Source organism: Pelodiscus sinensis, chromosome 14, assembly GCF_052426305.1.
Source record: "Pelodiscus sinensis isolate ZL-2025 chromosome 14, ASM5242630v1, whole genome shotgun sequence".
NCBI classification, from domain to species: Eukaryota; Metazoa; Chordata; order Testudines; family Trionychidae; genus Pelodiscus; species Pelodiscus sinensis.
Window position 1 is genome coordinate 3,127,215 of NC_143065.1, and position 19,911 is coordinate 3,147,125.

At 40.8% G+C, this 19,911-nt stretch overlaps 1 protein-coding gene across 4 annotated transcripts in view; it reads right to left on the minus strand.

The window, feature by feature from the left end:
- Nucleotides 1-19,911, minus strand: part of OTUD7A (OTU deubiquitinase 7A) — a 227,748-nt gene that overhangs the window by 166,382 nt on the left and 41,455 nt on the right. For 3 of the 4 annotated variants that reach the window (XM_089781887.1, XM_075897700.2, XM_075897704.2), the window contains 2 exons: nucleotides 1,404-1,515; nucleotides 1,193-1,294 (listed from right to left, as the gene is read on the minus strand). The exons of the other annotated variant lie outside the window; for it this stretch is intronic. The gene's annotated coding sequence lies outside the window, so the exon portion shown is untranslated. The remainder of the gene's footprint in view (nucleotides 1-1,192; nucleotides 1,295-1,403; nucleotides 1,516-19,911) is intronic. 4 annotated transcript variants of the gene reach the window in all.

Genomic DNA, 19,911 nt, shown 5'->3' on the forward strand with positions numbered 1-19,911 from the left:
TATACTCTGTCAATTGTTTTAAATTATAAAATCAAACCACAATATAATCAACTCATGCTTTCCACCTAACTGGGTAACATACTAAAATACTAGCACTCCCAGACAAAAATACTAGCACTCCCAGACATTGGCCTATACTTTAATCCTACTTCAAAGACCAAGTGAAATAATTTGGCCTTGCAGTTTGCTCTGAAATTCTGGCAAACCCAGGCAAGTTCAGAACCAGGCCTGGAGACAAATCCACAGCCCTGGGACCTTGCCAGACAGTACACGCTGTACTTAAGTTCAAATACCAGTGCTGAGGTAGCTTTGTAAAAAAGAATACCATATGGAGCAGTGAGTTCATTAGCTAGCTCTCAGTACTTTGCTCCCATATATGAGAGCAATTTCAACTCCATCTCCACGTTCACAAAGATCCCCAGACACAGTGCAGCTGCCATGGTTTCTGCACACAGGGGTGTAACCCACACACATACTGGCTGTGGTTCACTGTCCCATGTAGTGACCACTTACAGAGAGAAAGAAGGAGTCTCCTCTATAGCCTAAGCTGAGAACCATTTGGCTTTTAGCTCATAAGAACGGGTCAGACCAAAGGTCCATCTAGACCAGTATCTTGTCTGTCAACAGTAGCCAACCAGAGGTCCCAGAGGGAGGGAACACAACAGGTAATCCTCACGTGATCCCTCCCGTCACCCGCCTCCAGAGAAACTATTGCTAGGGACACCATTCTTACCCATCCTTGCTAATAGCCATTGAGCTGCAGGGCTTATGCACTAACCATCAAACTGCAGGGCTCACACACTAAGCTACTGAGGAGCCGGGTTCGGTTCCACCTGTCCATATTACCCATGCACTTTGCAGAGTGGGGTGGGAGGCAAGGACAAGATAGGGGATGGGGTGGAATAACTGTGAAGCCAGTGAATCATGAATGAGAGCAAAGTTCAGAAATAACTGTGGCATCAGGGCTGTTGTCATGCCACTCTCTGGCTTGGGGAAGGAGTCCTTCCCTCCAGTGTGACCCCCTTGTATTATGCCTGCTAACTCAGCGTTAGCATGAGGGAGACTATTTGTCCTTTCACCAAAGGACTGCACCAACACTTTACAGTTAGTGGAGCTCCCCACCCTCCACCCAATAGATATTAAGTCCATTCCAATATGGGTAAATTGAGGCACATAACTTAAATGGACTTACTTGAGGTAACACAGCAACCCAGTAGCAGAATTAAACACAGAACCTCGGGCCCCTGCCTCTGCAGCTTCTTCAGTCACCGAAAAACCTTTCCTGCCTCGAACCCTGAAACATACAGGTGGAAAAGTCTCTTCAAATCCTGCACACTCACTCACTATATTCACTAACACATCCCAGAAATGGAGTATGGGGAAGAGTAGCCACGAACACTCACTTTTCTTATTGTTTCCAACAGCAACACTATTTTCAGTTGTCTGTTCTCACATTGCTTAGCATCTGGCTCTCAGAAGCTGCAGAAATGGTTGCAATCTGGTCTACCCTGTAAACTAGATAACACAAAAAGTATTGGAACAGTTGCCTTTCCTTCAATCAATTAAAGGGCACTTAAGGGAAGAGACACATTGCTACAGAAATACCTGCCACTTCACAGGCTACTACAGCTCTGCTGTGCTGTATGGACAGAAACAGCTTTCAGTTAAAAATATTTGCAAATCCATAAACAAAAGGATTTAAGTCAAATAACTTGCATTTTTATATATTTTTCAGGGAAAATCTTTAAAATAAATTAATAAAAATACAAAATTCTTGATTTTCTTGACATGGAGAGATCCAAATTTAAAATTGCATGCTTGTTTTTTTACAAGGTGGAAAAGGCAGAGATTTGAATCAATCCCTAAAAACAGAGGCGGGGCTACATGGAAAACTATACACCTGTGTGAAACTTAAAGTACAAGCATTTATACAGCAGGAAAATGTTTTGGGAGAAAGCTTTTAATTGTATTTTCACAGAGATAAGAACACAGTATAACTAGTCACACTTCTGTTTAACTTTAGAGGGAATATTTTCACTGCATCCCATTTATTGAAAAGAAAATGGGATTTTATTAACTTTTACACTTGAGCTGTCTGACTATTGACTATTATATGAAAAGCTCACTTTGCAAAACTACTTTCATTAAATGCTTAAATTCTAGAGGGGAAAAAATGATGCAGAATTTTCAAACAAGAAGAATCAAGACATGTAATCCTCTTTTCCTTTGTACCACTAATTACAAGATGTTCCTACACATCTTAAAAAAGTCTCCTGTTGCAGCTGGAAAAGTAGAAATTAAAACACTCCAACAAATAATTAAATATTATCAGTAAACTCAGATGCCAACTTTTAATGGCTATTTTGAAAACAACTGAATGTGAAACTGAACATTGCATTACTGGGTTTTGCTACTGTTACTATTAACTCTTTATCCAAGTATCAAAGATGTGTGATACTATACAGCTGAAGGGAAAACACTTCATTCTGTGTGTGGCTCTTTATATTCTCTTCTCTCAAATCACCACCATTACAGGTAAATTATATTCAAGTACTGTTCTTGTAGACAATGGAGAATTGACAAATGAATCAATGCATATGTTAAAATAATTTTAATTCGCTTAGTAGATGATATTTGAAAAACTCACTTTCTAAAACCTCAAGTCCTTATTCATATACAACCTGATCACACAAACAATTAAATGGTGGATTATCTAGATCCATTTCAGTCTAGCTTCAGGCTTGGTTTTGGAACAAAAACCGCCTTACTCGCCCTGGTAGACGACCTATGCCAGGAGACAGACAAGGGGAGTGTGTCCCTATTGATTCTCTTGGACCTCTCAGCGGCTTTCAATACCATCAACCATGGTAGCCTTCTGGAGCACATGGAGGAGATGGGTACAAGAGGCACTGTTCTGAGATGGTTCTGGTCTTACCTGTCTGGACACTTTCAGAAGGCGGAGCGAGGGGGCTGCTGCTCCATCCCATAGTAACTGTGCTACGGGGTCCCACAAGGTTCAGTTTTGTCCCCTGTGCTGTTTAACATCTACATGAAACCGCTGGGAGAGGTAGTAAGGAGATTCAGAGCAGCGGTGCCCAATCGCCAGTCTGCGGGCCGGTGCCCGTCCACCAACCACTGGCTGCAAGGCCACAGTGCCTGTTGGAGTTCAAGCCAGCTGTTCGTGGCAGCCTTGGTGGCTGAGGCAGTGGCAGGAGCCGCCTCTCCCCCCCCCCCCTCCACCCCACGTGCTGCGGGGGGGGGCGCAAAGGAGGAGGGAGCGTGCGTGCCACCAATGGCCACTCCCCCCGCCTGTGCAGCTGCTTTTGCCATCAGCGGCGCTGGGGCTGAGGTGACGGCAGGAGGAAGCGGAGCAGGAGGTGCCTCCCTAGAGCTTTTCCCCCACCTGCATGGCTACTTTTGCAGGCAGCAGCGCTGAGGTGGCAGCAGGAGTAGCTTCCCTCCTCCCCCTCAATAATGGCAGCCAGCTGTGGCTCATGCTCCCACCTCTACCTATGGGGGTGGAAGAAGCACTTGGGGAGGGCGGGGGTGCAAAGGAGGAGGGCCACGGTCACGCTCCATAGCAGGGGCAGCCTCGCTCTGGGGAGTGTGGGGGTGGGGTGGGGGCAAAGGAGTTTTAACTGAGGGCATGGTGGGGTCACAGGGCAAGAGATGTTGGCATGGACTGTGGGGATGGGGGTCAAAGGGTGTTAGGCAGTGGAGAGCAAGGGGATGTTACCGAATGGCCAAAAGTTTGTGAATGGGTTTGCCGGTCCACAGCATAGAAAAGGTTGGGAACCACTGATTTAGAGGTCGGTGTGACAGAACTCTGTTTCTCTGCAACACTGGATGCCAGTCAATGGACTGGATGAGGTCAAATAAGCTGAAGTTGTATCCAGATAAAACCGAGGTCCTGTGGATCAGGAAGCCACCTGTGCACATAAGCCATTCTTCTGTGTTTTTATCCGGAAGAACGGCTCTTGCGCAAGAGGAGTTTTTTGTGCAAAAAGGAGCCATGTAGACAGCTCCTTTTTGCACAAAAGCCTCTTGTGCAAAAATGGAGCCTCATTAATTATGCAAACGAGCCACGGCAATATTCCATGCTTAGCCTCATTTGCATATGTTTTTCCACAAGAGAGGGGCAGTGTAAACATAGCCCTTCTGAGATGGAAATACTAAGGAAATGTCAGAAGAAAGTGTCTCAAGCTGAATACATATTGTCTTATTATAATAATTCCAGTTCACCTACGGTAATTTAGCTTTATCTAGCAGAGGAAAAAATACATTTTTTCTCAACAGTACCAACCAAATTATAGCATTAGGGAGGTAGCAGTGTTAGTCTGTATCCGCAAAAACAATGAGGAGTCCTGTGGCACCAATTGTACTATAGCATATAGCCATATACATACAATGCCAGACATTTTACTTTTTCATAGTAAAAAGAACTGCAGTGTTTTATTAATTTTTTAAAAAGCCTTGTTTTGAATTTTTATGTAACTGCAAAAAGTTCAGATATTGACAGAAGACTGCAACATGAAGAGAGAGATTTTTCCTGGAGGTTTTTTAGCTGCTAGAACAATTAACAGAGGACATTTGCATATGTCCATGTGCTCACACAGTGTCTGCATATGCATGCATGAGTACACACACACTTTAAGGAAGATATTTTTTGCTACAGAACTGCACACATCAGCAGAGGAAGGGAAATTAGTGTACTGATGCTGTCTGAACTCAGGTGACACTATGTTAATGGAACATAAAACAAAAACAATGGAAATTAGTCTTTGACCTCGTTCCGACTTTGCAAACTATAGTTTGACTTGATTTGACAGCAAAAGTTTGGCTCCAGTTTCATTGCGAGGCATCATTCCAGTACTTGATCAGTTTCCCCACATACCGTTCCATCTTCAAAAATAATAAACGAGCAGTTTAAAATGACCACATTGCATGATGCTAAAATACCCTCTATACAAAAACCCCAACCAAAGCAGCACCCCACCACTGACAAAGAGTACCCGACCATACGACAAAGCTCCCGATCATGAGCATGAAGGGATCTTTCAGGGTTAGCACAGGACATGAAGATGGATTACCAGCATCATGGAGCCATCTCTGAAAATTCCTGGCATAAATCAAGGTCTCCTATTGATTTTACAGTCCCCCCAGAGACAAAGCTGCACTGAAATAGCACTTTGCTAAATGAAGCACATGGCCATGCTCCTGCTAATGTAACAACATCCACCTGGCACTATCTGAGATTTCTCTGGGAACACTGGGAACCTTCTGTTGTTTTAAAGGGTCACAGAACCTTTGTTCCCACTTGACCAACAGCTTATAACTGAATATTTCAGACAAAAAAAAAAAAGGAGGTTTACAAGCTCAGCATTCTATGACAGAATGTACATTCAGCTGTCTGCATGTAACCAGCCCCTCTGCGCATCTTCCTGGTACCTTTTCGGAGATGGCAGGGTGAGTGGGACAAGGGATGAACAGACTCAGAAGCAGAGATTTTGAAACACACTGAAGCCTCTGCTTAGCTGACTGATCAGCTGTGTATCGTGAAATGCTAGCAGAGCAATCTGACCTCTGTAGAAGAGAGGACATTAAGGAAGAGAAACACGACCGGGGAAATTTTCAGTATGAGTTGGAGGGGGCCAGGAAATGAATATTTTTCAACATACAGCACAATACTTTCAAAATAACCTTTCCACGAAACAGAAAAATATATAATCTAAGTGTAATCTAAGGTTTTTTCTTGAAAAATAATTACTCAATCTGCTAGGTATCTGCAGAACCCTCTCCCAAAAAAAATTAAATGATTTTTCCTGTTTTGCTGAGATACTTTTAAGTGGAAAATGTGATGATTAGACGATGAGATGTCACTCAGCTACAACCTACTCACACCTATTAGTCACTACAGCTGCTTTAATATTCAGTCAGTTCAGCTTCCTTTTATATTCATTACATTCAGACAGTCTCAAAATGTCCCTTATCACATAGGACAGATTCTGCCCTCACTGGTCCACACTGATTTGTCCCCTTATTGTTTTATTGTAAAGTAGGATTGAATATGAAAGAGAAGGGGAAATCTATTTCCTTATCTGGATTTCTGCATTTGGGTGTTTTTGCTGGTCCATTCTTCTGTTCCACAGACTAAGGGGGTGTGGGATAATGTTACGTGTCACATCTTAAAAATGACTGTGCTCTATGCAAAATAGAAAAACTTTTCCCTGTGGTTGTGTCCAGACTCAGAGGGTTTTTCGAAAAAAGTAGCCTTTTTTCGAAAAAACTTCACCTGCGTCTAGACTGCAGCCGCATTCTTTCGAAATTAAATCGAAAGAATGCGGCTTTTCTTTCGACAGTGGTAAACCTAATTCCACGAGGAAGAACGCCTTCTTTCGAAAGTGTTCTTTCAAAAGAAGGCGTTCTTGAAAGCAAACAGGCTTTTTAGAAAGAGAGCATCCAGACTCACTGGGTGCTTTCTTTCAAAAAAGCGGCTTGCTTTTTCGAAATTCCGCGTGCAGTCTAGACACGCTCTTTCGAAAGTATCTTTCGAAAGAGCCTCTTTCGAAAGAGGCTTGCAGTCTAGACATAGCCTGTCTGCTTTCAACAAGTAGATTTAAGACATAAAAGGGATTTTGTCCATCTGTCCCTGTAGTTCCAACCCTGAATATAACTTGGATGATCAACTTCTTTAGAGCTAACCATCTTAATACCTTGAGAAAACAACCTGGTCCCACTGTTATCTGATATCAGTTTGCAAAAAAGCATGCTTCATTGCCCCCCAGGCTCCTGAGCAAGTAGATGTAGATCTTCCTAATTCAGATGGCAGAATTAAAAGTTGATGTAGACCCAGAGACAAGTTCTCAGGTTGTGTATGCAGGATCACATGTATTTAAACTTAAACCATTCACTGATCTGGGTGAACCACACATCATAGCTACTGCCAGTGCCATTCCCCTGTGGATATTCAGCAGGCTACAATGGCCTCAGATACAATTTCATATATTTATTTTTAAAGTGGATGGGAATTTAACCTACCCCTCCTCACCACATCACCCTACTGAGACACACGGCCTGGATGCCAGACTCCTTGTCTTCCCAACTGCATGTAGAACTGAGAGGAGGAGAGCCTTAAAGCGGCACCAAATATAGACGTTCACCCTTCCCTATACTATGCCAGTGCCTAGGCAGCCCTCCAACTATCTCAGTTCAACCTTTGCTCAACTGCAGTCCACACAGATGAACCTTGACCCACTGCACAGCTTTGCTCTATGAACCCAGGAATAAGACTTCCAGGTTGCCAAGAGGCAAGTGAAAGGCCCACAAATCTTCCTGCAATTCTGCCTACCCTGAAAAAAATCCCTTCCATGTCGCAGCAGGATGACTGGCCATGCCCAGTCAGTACAGATTCATCTTTGTTTTATTAGACATCTCTAGCTATGGTTACGCATAAAACCAGGGTTGCTGGAGCCACCCGCCAAACCTTGACTCTTCTCTGAGTTACAATGAAACCGTTAGGGTTGCCAGATGGTTTAACCAAAAATATTGAACATCCACCCCTCCCCCCCAAAAAAAAGACACCGGGGAAAAAATTATGTTGGAAAAAAAAAAAAGAGGGGGAGCCCAGTTGTTGAGAAAAAAAAAAAAAGGACCCTGAGAATTAAGCAAAAAAACAAAACACCAAACAAACAAAAAAAACCAGGCTTTTTGGTCCTAACAGGCTGCCATCTGCCATTGTCTTCTTGTTCCAGGCCAGACAGCTCCCCTGTGGAACCTGATAAACACCCGGGCTTTTCACCTCCTGGCCTGGAAAAAAAATCAGAAAAATACCAGACATTTTAGGTGTCCAGTATTTTCTGAATTTTTTTAACTGGACAGGAGGCGAAAATACCAGACTGTCAGGGTCAATACCGGACACCTGGCAACCCTAGAAACCGTAGGCAGGTTAGAGTTAATGTGCAAGACAGGAAAGTTACCATGATAGTGCCAGTGAATAGAATGGAGACATTTCTGCAAGAATCTCACTGTTCTTGAGAGCTTGGTATCATTCCACTGACAACCATGGTAACTACGTATAGCCTGTACTATTAACTCAGTTTAAACTCAGCCATGCAGTTAGGAATGCTGGTACAGGTGCTGTGAAAAGAACACTTTTTCCTGGATTTCAGTACACTGGTAGCAAAATGGCATACAGGAGATCCCTCATTAAGTATCACTGAGGACATCATATTTGCTTCAATAGGGGAATCTGCTTCAGGAAAGACTTTGGGTGGGATTCGTTCAAATTTTCACATAATTTGCACACAGCAGGAGGTTCAGTACAAGAAGAATTACATTCTGTTCACTGCAGTGCAAGTAAATAATGTGGAATTTTCATTGGTCCAGTCTACGAATGGTTTCACAGTAGCAAAATAAAGTATGTGTGTGTAAACACTAACACAGTCGAGGAACTGATCCTTTCTGCTCCGAGTTACCAATTGCACTATAACCAAGTGTCCAAATGTGGCAGCTCATCACAGCTAGATAGTAAAGGACATGCTACTCACCCTGCTCCATGTGTACATCCTATGCATTCAATCATGTACTCATGGAAACAAATGACAAAACTAGCACTGACTCCAGTGATGCAGAATCTGGTCAGCTACCTTGCAGTACTAAGAATATCAGAAAATTCATAGTTTTGCAATTTTTTTTTGTCAAAATGAGCTTATCTTAATTGATGTCAGCTTTTCTAACAAGGATCAGTTTTCTGGCAGCCCAAAGAGGGGAGCAAAGCCAATTATTTTACCATCAACTGTTGTTATAAGTCTTGCATCCCTTGGGCCTCTTTTCCTTCCCTATGCCCACAATGACGTCAGACAACTTCTTTGCCTGTCAGGGAAGGGGATTGACAATTCCCTCACCTTCCAGTGGGTACGAAGGCACATTCTTCCCACTGGCTCTGCCTTCTTCAATGTTAAAAGTCAGTCTGCATTTTAGTGGGCTACCTGGCAACCGTTATCCCCAAACTAACAGTGTATGCAAGGTGATACTGTATGTAAAAACAAAGGCTTCTTTGGAATACAATGTGGGAGGTGGGATGGAGGAAACACACAAAAATCAAACAGACTGACACTGAAAAGCGTGGCTAGCTAGACTGTAACCTCACCCCTCAGAACAGACACAATTGCAACATATTTAACTAGGTTCACTCTTCCTTTTATGCACCCTTTTAAGGTCCTTCTCGTTTGCATAGATTCACATCTAGATATTTCAAAACACATTTCTAAGGGAGGAGCCCTTTAAGTTGTACATCTATACTTTTTACATAAAAAACCGATTCAACAGCCCAGAAGATTTAAGTTCAACAATTTCCATGGGTCTCTTCTCCCTTTAGTATGTCTGACATGCAGCTTCCATGAAGCAGTTGCTAGCAGAAGTGCAACGTATTTCCCTGAATCCTGGCGACAAACAGCTAAGAGGAGTCAAAAGGAATAAATATATATAAATCCAACATATCATAATAGCAAATACAATTCAATACAGTGTGGCATGGTAGCAACCAGTCACAAGTGCAATACTACACTGAGGCATGTGTTATAAAGTGTTTTAGCAAGTATACCCTCCAGTGTTCTGCAGTGTGCTGATCTTGAAACAGTCACTTTCCTTCTCTGGGTCTCCTCTTTTCCCTCTGTAAATTGGGGATATTGAGGCTAACTTCTTTTGCAAAGCAATGGAGATCTAATAACTATGATGGCTAGGTACAGAGTCGAGATCTCATTCAAGAATTATTGTAAAAAATACATACCTGATGAACAGTATTTGTACGTTTTTCTTTTACAAAATTTCAACTCATTGTCTTCATATAACCTGGTTTTGGAATTTCCTCTCCCATGAAGTCTTTGTGTTGAGGCCTCTTACCATAAGCACAGCACTTATTACAATAATGCCCACATTTTGCTTGAGGACTAGTTGTAGCCATTTTGGGATCTAATGTATAGTTATATTTTGCAATACAGCTAGATAGTATGTTTCACAGCCCTCATTTGCATCTCACGGCAGCCATCTACTATCAGTTTTGATTCAGATTCTATTTTTCTAAGGGGGAAATCTTTATTTTTCATACAAGTTGAGCCATGGCATGATTATCATATCAACACGTTAAAGCAACTTCAGTTGAATGGTAACTGAATCGATAAAAAACAGTATATTTATTCAAGGAAGTTTTGTAAAACTATGGCTGGTTGACAAATACTTACCTCCTTAGTTCAGCTCCTTAGTGTATTTGTATACACACAGTATACTCTGTTAATAGGTTTCCCATTAGAAGCCTTCTCCAATATGCACTACATATAAATCTGGCATAATGGTGCATAAGGAAATAGTAAGGGGCTAATACGAACAGCTTATTTAAAAACCCTGCTATTTCCTTTCCCTTTCTACCCTGTCCCAAGTCACTAGAGACAATTAATAAAGAAAAAATATAGCCATACATTTAATTCTATCTATCCTCGCAACCCATTCCCACTACAGTTGCATTAAATCACTTCAACATGCAAAATCTAAACAAGACCACCATGGAAAATATTATAATACAAATGCCCAGGAAAAGACTGCAAAATGAAACAATATATAGAAATTCCCCACCAAATGCTACATATTGGCTTATTTCATACATTCATCTGGCAAAAGAGACATTTTCACTATGGATACATTAAAATAAAATGTGTAAAACGAGAACAAAGAAACAAAATACAGGACTATGTAGCACTTTAAAGACTAAAGTCTTTAAAGTGCTACATAGTCCTGTATTTTGTTTCAGCTACACCAGACTAACACGGCTACATTTCTATCACTAAGAAAAAAGAATAATCCCATAGAGCAGATTATTATTAACATGCCTAAAATACAACACTCTCTGTTAATCTCTAAAGATAGGCAGCATTGTTGCAGCTCTGTATGTCCCTGGATAAGAGACACAGACAAGGGGTGAGGTAATAATCTTTGGTTGGACCAAATTCAGTGGATGAGAGAGACAAACTGCGTTGCTCAAAAGTATGTCTCTCTCACCAACAGAAGTACGTCCAATAAAATATATTACCTTACCCACCATGACTCTCTGATCTGTGAAAGTGACATTTGTTTTTAAAATGCCTCAGATACTAACAAACAAAAACAATAAAACAAGCACAAGACTGCTGTCCTTTATTGCAGAGGTGTAAATGACCAATTGTTCAGGTTTTGACTGGGTTGACCAGTGAGAGACGTGGGGGGAGAGATGGTATGAAAATGAATTGAAACAAGACAATTTAAAATATCCAAAATAAATAATTCTTTAAAATGCTTAGTAAACAAGCTATTAATTAAAAAATAGACTGATATTTGAAAAGATTTCATGTGATACACAGTGATAGTCATCTCTGCATGTCGCCCTTTGTTTAGCAGCATAATCTCAATTCCATAAAACAGGGTTTGAGCCATACAACACCTATTAAGCATACAGAGAGCTACTCCACTAAAGCCCAGAGAATTTACTTGAGAATATTTTTCTGACACACAAGATATGGTTGCAGAAACCAAATATCTTTCATTTAACTTAATCCATTCATCTCCAGTGGTTTATGTGAAGGTCCTCAATATCATGAACAGGGAACTAGATCGTACAGTCATTGTACATGTTATAGAAACTAACATACCAATAAAAGAAAATGCAGCTTTATTAAGGAACTATTTTCTGTGTAAAAACACAACACTGTCAAATTATTTTATTTTATTAATTGATATTGCAAATTAAAAGAGAACTCGGAAAAGCTCTGGAGGTGCAAATCCAGATCAGGTTTATTAGTTTATTAATCATGAAAAAGTGGCATGCTGTATTTCAGATACATAAAGCAGTAATGAATAAAGTAGCAACATAATTTTCTAAGAATTATTCCCCACAATGCAACTGGACTTTAACTATTCTCCTCTAATGTAGGTACTACTAGGGTTGCCAGGTGTTCAGTTTTTGCCCGAACTGTCCGTTATTCGGGACCCCCATCTGCTAAATAAAACAGAAAATACCGGACATGTGAAATGTCTGGTATTTCCTGTTTCCTTTTGGATGGAAGCCCGGCGGGGACAATTTTCCCCTGCCACATCTGGTGAGGGTAGGGAATGAGTCCATTTAAAGTCTTTTTTTTTTTTTCCTTCAACAACTTTGGTCTCCCCTTTCCCCCCCCCCCCCCCCCCCGCCCCCCACAGAATTTTTTCCCGGCGTTTTTTTGGGGGTGGGGGAGGAAAAGGGGGAGGGTGTTCAGTAATTTTTTGTTAAACCATCTGGCAACCCTAGGTATTACAAGTATGTGGCAGTGGAATGCCACAAGAGGAGACTAGAATGAATTAAAACAAATAGAAAAAAGTGTTTCCTTCTCATTGTGTACCATAAATTGTCAGTGCACTGCATAGACTGTGTAAGGATAGAGCATTAAAAAATAAGTTTACAAAATATACAATAGCTTGGGGCACTGCAGGTTTTCCTTCTATACTGTGAACATTTTGCATCCTCCTTTCTCTCAAACAGCAGAAGGAAAAAGAGTGTTATTAACATACAGAAACAGAAAATGGGGAGAGCGCAGAACAAAAGACTTTTACTCACATTAAGCAATTTCTCTATGATTAGTCCCATTGTTAATAGGACAAGTGACATGAATCAATGTATTTAAAGACAGTGCCAGAGCCAGAAACACTTTACTGCATGAACAGGATCATTCTTATTGTCAGTTGTACTCAACATCTATTGCCTGGACATGAAAGTTTCAGAACTATTGCCAGATGAATGGACTGTACACAAAAGTAACTATGAAAGCATGAGAATGTTACAGTGCAGTTACTTAAGTAACATACATTACACAGATATGGATTTTAAATACTGCATTCATATGCTGTGTAGGTTACTTGGCAAAGAAATAACATGAGAATAATTTGTAACAAAGTCAGCGTAGTGAGCTACAGCTAAGTAAGCTCATTGGATACCCTGTGGAAGGGAAGACCACACAGTATGAAATTATTTTCTTCAGCATTTTTAAAATCTAAGTTAAGTATTGTGTCTTCTGTATATTAGAAAAAGTCTGGGCCACCAGCAGAGATCTGTTAGGTCTGTAGCCTATCCAAGATACAGTACAAGGGCATATACATTTGCTTCCTTAAGGGTAGGTATGTAAATCTGTCTTGTTGATAGATTAGATTTCAGTTTGTTTAGGTTTTCATCTTGTTTATGCCTTCTTTCTGAAATGCAGAAAGCCTGAGTGTACTGGATTACGAGAAATTTATAAAGACTTGAATTGCAGATGGTGGAAAAATACTGTATCACCTTATCAACATCAATATTAACATAACCTAATACAAGACAACAAAATTATATTTATGATGACCATGTGCAATCATATAAGACCCTGGGGTAAAATATATCCTAGATTATCTGGCTTGATTTAATTAACCCTACCATTCTTTTGTTATACACCAAGATTTAATGAAAATGAATTAAACTTTGTAGGCTATTCTTGGACTCCACATATTTCCAGGAGACAGACAAACATCAGCCTATATTATTTTGTCAAGCCCATCAAAATAAAAGATTCTTTCCCAGACAAGTGGGAAGTGAATACTCCTCATTTTCACCTCACAGTCTGCGCTGAAAATCACAGCAGAAACAACTGTATTTTGGCAAACTTATTACACACAGACAGAAAAAGGATCTAGAGGACAGACTGCCTAACAGTCAACAGAAAGTCTGCCATCCCACAGTTGTAAAAGCTGCTCTAGTCATGCAATACAGAGTATCTGCCTCCAATCCCCAACAGAGCAAGAATAGTAAATGAGAAGGCCAGTAGTGGACAGCATTTAAAAGAACGAAGAAATCCAGGTGTCGGCAATCAACATACAATGGAGCCAACTACTGAAAGTCAATTAAGCACAGGTCTGGACACTAAATGGTACAACTTTCCACAGCTAGAATTTAAGCTATAATTTTGCCAAACCTATTCTATCAAATAGCACAAAACGACGACAATGATTTATTTAAACAAATACTGTATATAATCATAGTGCCTAGCACAAGGAGGCCTTGATCCCAAATACAAATAATTTATATGATTGAAATAACAAAAGAAAAGGGAATTTCCTTGTTCCCCAGAAGAGAAGGTATTGATACAGAAAATAGAAAATGATTATCTATTGGTTGCTCCTCCCCTCCCCTGTACCTTACAGCCTTTAACCTACAAAAGGTGTAACCCACAGAAGCTATCCCAACTATCACTATAATACAACCTGCCTCTAGTCTCCCAAAGACTTCTATGGGAGTCTGAATTCTTCTCAGTAGTAATTATTTCAATTTGGGACACATTTTAAGGGTAAGACTACATTTAATAAGGCTTTTAAATGAAATTAAAAGGCCTTTACACTCTGTACAAAATAATAAACCAATTAATTCTTGTGTAAGCCCCAGGGCTATTTTAACAGATCAACAGTGCAAGATTTAAGAAAATGACAAACATTCTGAGCAAAAGACTAGCAAAAATGTATTTACAGGAGGATTGTCTTGCTTTATTGATTGCAAATGCTGCTAAAGGCAGATAAGTATTTGAGAATGGAAAATGAGAAAAAGAGGAATCCAGAATGTGAACAGAGATAGCAAGATGCTTGTCAAGAATGCAATGCAGGCATTTCCCCAGAAAATAAACCCTTAGATCCACATGCAGTGTTAGCAAAGAGGAGGTACAGTTCACCCAATGTACTATAGAAAAAGCATTGGAAAAAAAACCCCTCAAACCAAGCGCTACTCATCATTAATTTACATAATGCCAGTCTTACCTAATGTTTCACAAATTGTTTACGGAGGCATCACAAATTTCGGCACCTTGGATTAAGAAGCATCCAGCAATACTAGAGAGGGCAAGCAACATTACACAAAAGCATAAAGCGAGGATCATCCAGGCTTAAAGTGAGGAGAGGGACACAGGACTTATGGGAACCTTCCAAAAAAAACTGGAAAAAGAAACCTAGGGATAGCAGCAGCTCATATGGCCTTGCACAGGAACAGAAAGAGCAAGCGACTGAGAAGGCTGGCTTGTCCACGGGCCCAACTGCCTTCCTTGGAGATGGAGCGTAACCAGTTGGACATGACCCTCCCCCCTCCTCTCCACTGGTGTCTAGCTGACTGGACATATTCCTCTGCTTTCCCCTTGACCTTACCTCATAGAATCATAGAATAATAGGACTGGAAGGGACCTCAAGAGGTCATCGAGTCCAGCCCCCCGCCCTCAAGGCAGGACCAAGCTCCACCTACACCATCCCTGACAGATGTCTGTCTAACCTGTTCTTAAATATCTCCAGAGAGGGAGATTCCACCACCTCCCTTGGCAATTTATTCCTCACTTAGTTACAATTGATGTTAAGCTCTATATCGTGTCTTTAGTATGTTAATCCATAGTATTTACATTAGGTCTCGTGAGCTGTAATTTAAATGCTAACAACATACTTCTCATGAATATTCTTGTGTAATCTATGTAAGATACATATTATGAGTTATGGATATTAATCGAAATGATGAGTAAAATCTGTTATCAGGCAAATCTGTTGTGGTGGTGAATTTTTTTTTCCAAAGACAAAGGGTATGTCTACACTACCACCCTAGTTCGAACTAGGGTGGTTCATGTAGGCAACTGGAGTTGCAAATGAAGCCCGGGATTTGAATTTTCTGGGCTTCATTTGCATATTGCCGGGCGCCGCCATTTTTAAATGTCCGCTAGTTCGGACTCCGTGCCCGCGGCTACACGCGGCATGAACTAGGTAGTTCGGATTAGGCTTCCTATTCCGAACTACCGGTACACTTCGTTCCACGGAGTCTGAACTAGCGGACATTTAAAAATGGCGGCGCCCGGCAATATGCAAATGAAGCCCAGAAAATTCAAATCCTGGGCTTCATTTGCAACTCCGGTTGCCTACATTAACCACGCTAGTTCGAACTAGGGTGGTAGTGTAGACATACCCAAAGGGACTGATACTCCCAGGCAGATATCAAAATTGATTGGCAAACACCTGTCAAGTGGATATCCTTGGGCAACAAAGTGGGGACAAGAACAAATCTAACTGCATATTAACAATCAATAATATGGAACCCCTTTCACCATGAGACTCCATGTTTCCTTCAACGTTGAAATGAACATCATCTAAGGGAACCCCCAGAAAATGCATTTCAAAGGGTTACTACACCAGAAAGTGAAGGCTTAACACACCCCAGACTTTTTCACCTAAGACAACAAAGGATCCGGCCTTTAGAGTTGGGGGGGGGGGGGAGGGGGTGAGATCCTGACTAGATAATTTGGTCAGTCCTGTAGCTAGGAATATGCGATGAGCCTTTTACCCTAAGCCAAATCTAGATTTAAAGTTTAGATATTAGAAAATATTTTATCTTTATTTTTCTTGTAAACATTTCTGATTTTAATCTCTATCTCTATATTTAAAAGTGCATCTGTCTGTGAGTCTGTTCAAAAATTTCTAAATGGTAAGAGCTAGGGCCACCAAATTTCATATGCAGCTTCCTCTTACCCAAACTTAAAGCAAGATGAGGGTTTAGTTGTGCCAGGAAAATAGAAAGTGCTGGGAATGGGACTGTTTTCCAGAACATGGAAAGCAAGGGGGCTGCTGTTTGGAGGGACGCAATATTGAAGAGAAATCGCTAGGGGCAGTGAGTACAGGGGAGAGCTGTACTGCAGAGTGACCACTAGGGACAGCCCCACCACCAAGAGTGGTGAGCAGGAGCTGCAGTGAATCATCTGTCCTGACACTAGACTGGGTAAGTAGCTCCTCTGCCTCAAACCCCACCTCCCGCATGGCCTGTGACAACAATGCTGGATGGGGGAGGAGGGGAGAAGACCCCTGCTGACTGGAGGAGAAGGAGGCGGAGGAAGAGAGAAGGCCTCTGCCAACTAAGGCAGGGGAGAGGGAAAGCACCACAGGATGGGCCTCCCACACTCCAACCCTCACCCTTGCATGCCCATAGCCTCCTGTCCTGCTCTCACCACATCCCAAAGGCCCCACCCTGACTCCTGCGTCCCGTCCCCCCACTGCTAGCCCCTCCCCTGAAGGACCAGGCAATGCCAGGTAATTCTTCTCGTACTTTATACTTACGTAATTTTAATTTTTAATCTAAACTAATCTAGCGTTGTGTTTAAACTGAACTGTTTGGTAACTATAGTTAAAGTAGCAAAATCTTTTGAATATTGACTGTCTTCAAGGGCAATGGACCTATAATATCTTAACTGTCCAGGCTAGTGAGGACTGAAAAATGCTGGACAGTGCAAAACACACATTCTGGGGAAATTCAGGACTGGGAGCGCACAAGACAGGAAAGCATTTTCAGTCCCATTGCAGTGCCATCAAAGGGGGAAATGCAATTTGACAAAGGACTCTGAGTGGTATTACAAAACTGCATGCTCCATGTGCTTGTATATCTTTGATACCACATAACTAGGGTATTTATAAAACACTGGACTTGCATACAATTCAGCCTTTCCTAGTGATAATGTTGCACTAGATAGGTCTGAAGAACAGAAGACTGACATACTGTACATAGAGAGAATACAGTGTAACAGACCTCCCAGGCACTGCAGACAGTTTTCAATATCAAATTGATTTCACTAGAAAAGAAATGAAAGATCCTCCTACATCAGCAGAGAGGCATAATAAGAAGTGCTCTAATTTTACCTCCAGCAGTTCTGCTTGGGAACAGAACATACTATTCAAGCTGGGGAAGACTCAGGAAAATACAGTTGCACTTATGTACTGCATGAGATCTATTTAGAGAGAAATTGCTAATTCAAAAGCCCAGTAGGCCAAATGCATCATTGGTGTAATTCCATGGAAATCAGGTAAGTTACAGTAGAGTGAATATGACCCACTATTTTCAGCTATCTGGAGCAGTCTAGTTTAAAAACAGTGAAAAAACTAGATCTGATATTCACTGTTCAGTACGGATTTTCATTAACTTTAACCAGAGCAGCTGTTTGCCTGAAATGGAATCTCAGGTTTCCACAAACTATTCTGGAAAGCAGATATGGCCACTTTGCTCCATGGTGAAAACAAATTGAGGTTTAAAATGTACATGAAGTGATCATTTGAGAATTACTACTATCTACAAAACAGCATAGATCACTAGACTTCTGACTCCAGGTATTTGCTCCTGAGTTGACAGATACAAACACATAATGATGGAGGTATTCAGAGTCTCAGAAAGGAAGAAAACTTTACTCCAAGAAAGCTAATTGTAAATTATTATAAACTATTGCTCCTCTAAGCTAGTGCATACACACACACACACACACACACACACACACACACACACCCCTACCTCAGTGACCATGCATAACCGTTTGCAGGATCAGGGTCTACGTGTGTAACTATTAGGAGGATAGGTTTTCAGATGGCATTGCTTCAAATATAAGAGAAACAATAGGGATAAAAATGGAAGAACTAGGGAACGTGCGTCAAGCACCCTTAAAATGTTGAACTGTTGCAAAGATACATTATGTGGACAAGGTTGTCTGAAAAGCAGGAGGAGCACCCTCTAGACAGTTGCACTTTGAGTACTGAAAAATGGGATAAGCTGAAGACTTTTATCACAATTAGGGCATGTCTACAGTAAGAAATTATTTTGAAATAAGTTATTTTTAGATAGTAACTCCCAAAATAACTATTTTGGAATAGTGCATCCACACTACAGGAAATCATTGAAATTAGTCCGAGGCAGGCTCCCTTAATGTGGATGCGCTACCTCAACTTAGAGCTCCAGGAAGCACTGCAGAGTAATTACTCTGAATGACTCTGGGGAGCAGTTATTTTGAAATAGCAGCAGTGAAGCGCCCACACTACCGTTATTTCAAAATTAATTATTTCAAAATAAGTATTATTCTTTGTGGAAAACAGGAGTTATTTCAAAAGAACCACTCATTAACCAAGACTGGGTAGTGTGGACACACTGCTTGTTATTTTGAAATAAGGGAAATTATTTCAAAAAACAACTCCTTAGTGTACACCAGGGCTTAGAGATGTTCACCATGCAGTAAATTAAGCAAAGTAAGTTACTTTGAACAAATTAAGCGGAAACATACAGAGTAGAATATCCTTTGACTCTAATTTCCTTCCTTTGTGGGTTTAAACAAATGTAAACAAATTTAAAAATATATCCTATAAAACCACAATAAAAGGAAATTAAGTCAGGGAATTGGGGGAGGGTTGTTGTTTGTTTATTATAACCCTCTAGAGAATCTAATCTCAAAGGAAGTGCTTTAGTCAGGTGGATACATTAAAATGTATGCAGTTGGATTAACTTAACTCTAGCAAATATCTGATTATCACTAATATTCACATGAACCACATTTCAAGAGGATTCTTCCTCTGTGATCAGCTAAGCTGAAGCCTTGGTCTATTTTTTAAAAGTAGATTGCAACATGCATAATATATTATCCACATTTTTAATACTAATTTCCAAAAGAGACTTTAAATCTCCTGCTGGAACCGAATATTGGTTTAAAGACCTGTTACATATCCAGTGAGAAAAAGATGTAAAGAACTCTCAGTAAGTCTCATTTATTTTTATTAGTAATTCCCAAAGCTATTTTGTGGAGAAGAAAACCATAGCCCTCCAGTGTATGTTGGCTCATAATTTACTGGATCACTTCCTGGGTACTGTGCCAGCAGACAGAGGGTGGAAGTGTAATACTCATAAATGGACATGTCAATTACATGATTGGAGCCTTTTATATGGTACTATCACTCACATCCTCCCAGAAGCACATGAACTCTGATGTAAACCAGGTAACGTTTAGTGTCATGTACTGTACTTTTATATTATTCATACATTCTGAAGTAGAGCAAAGTGGTCTTGACCTGATG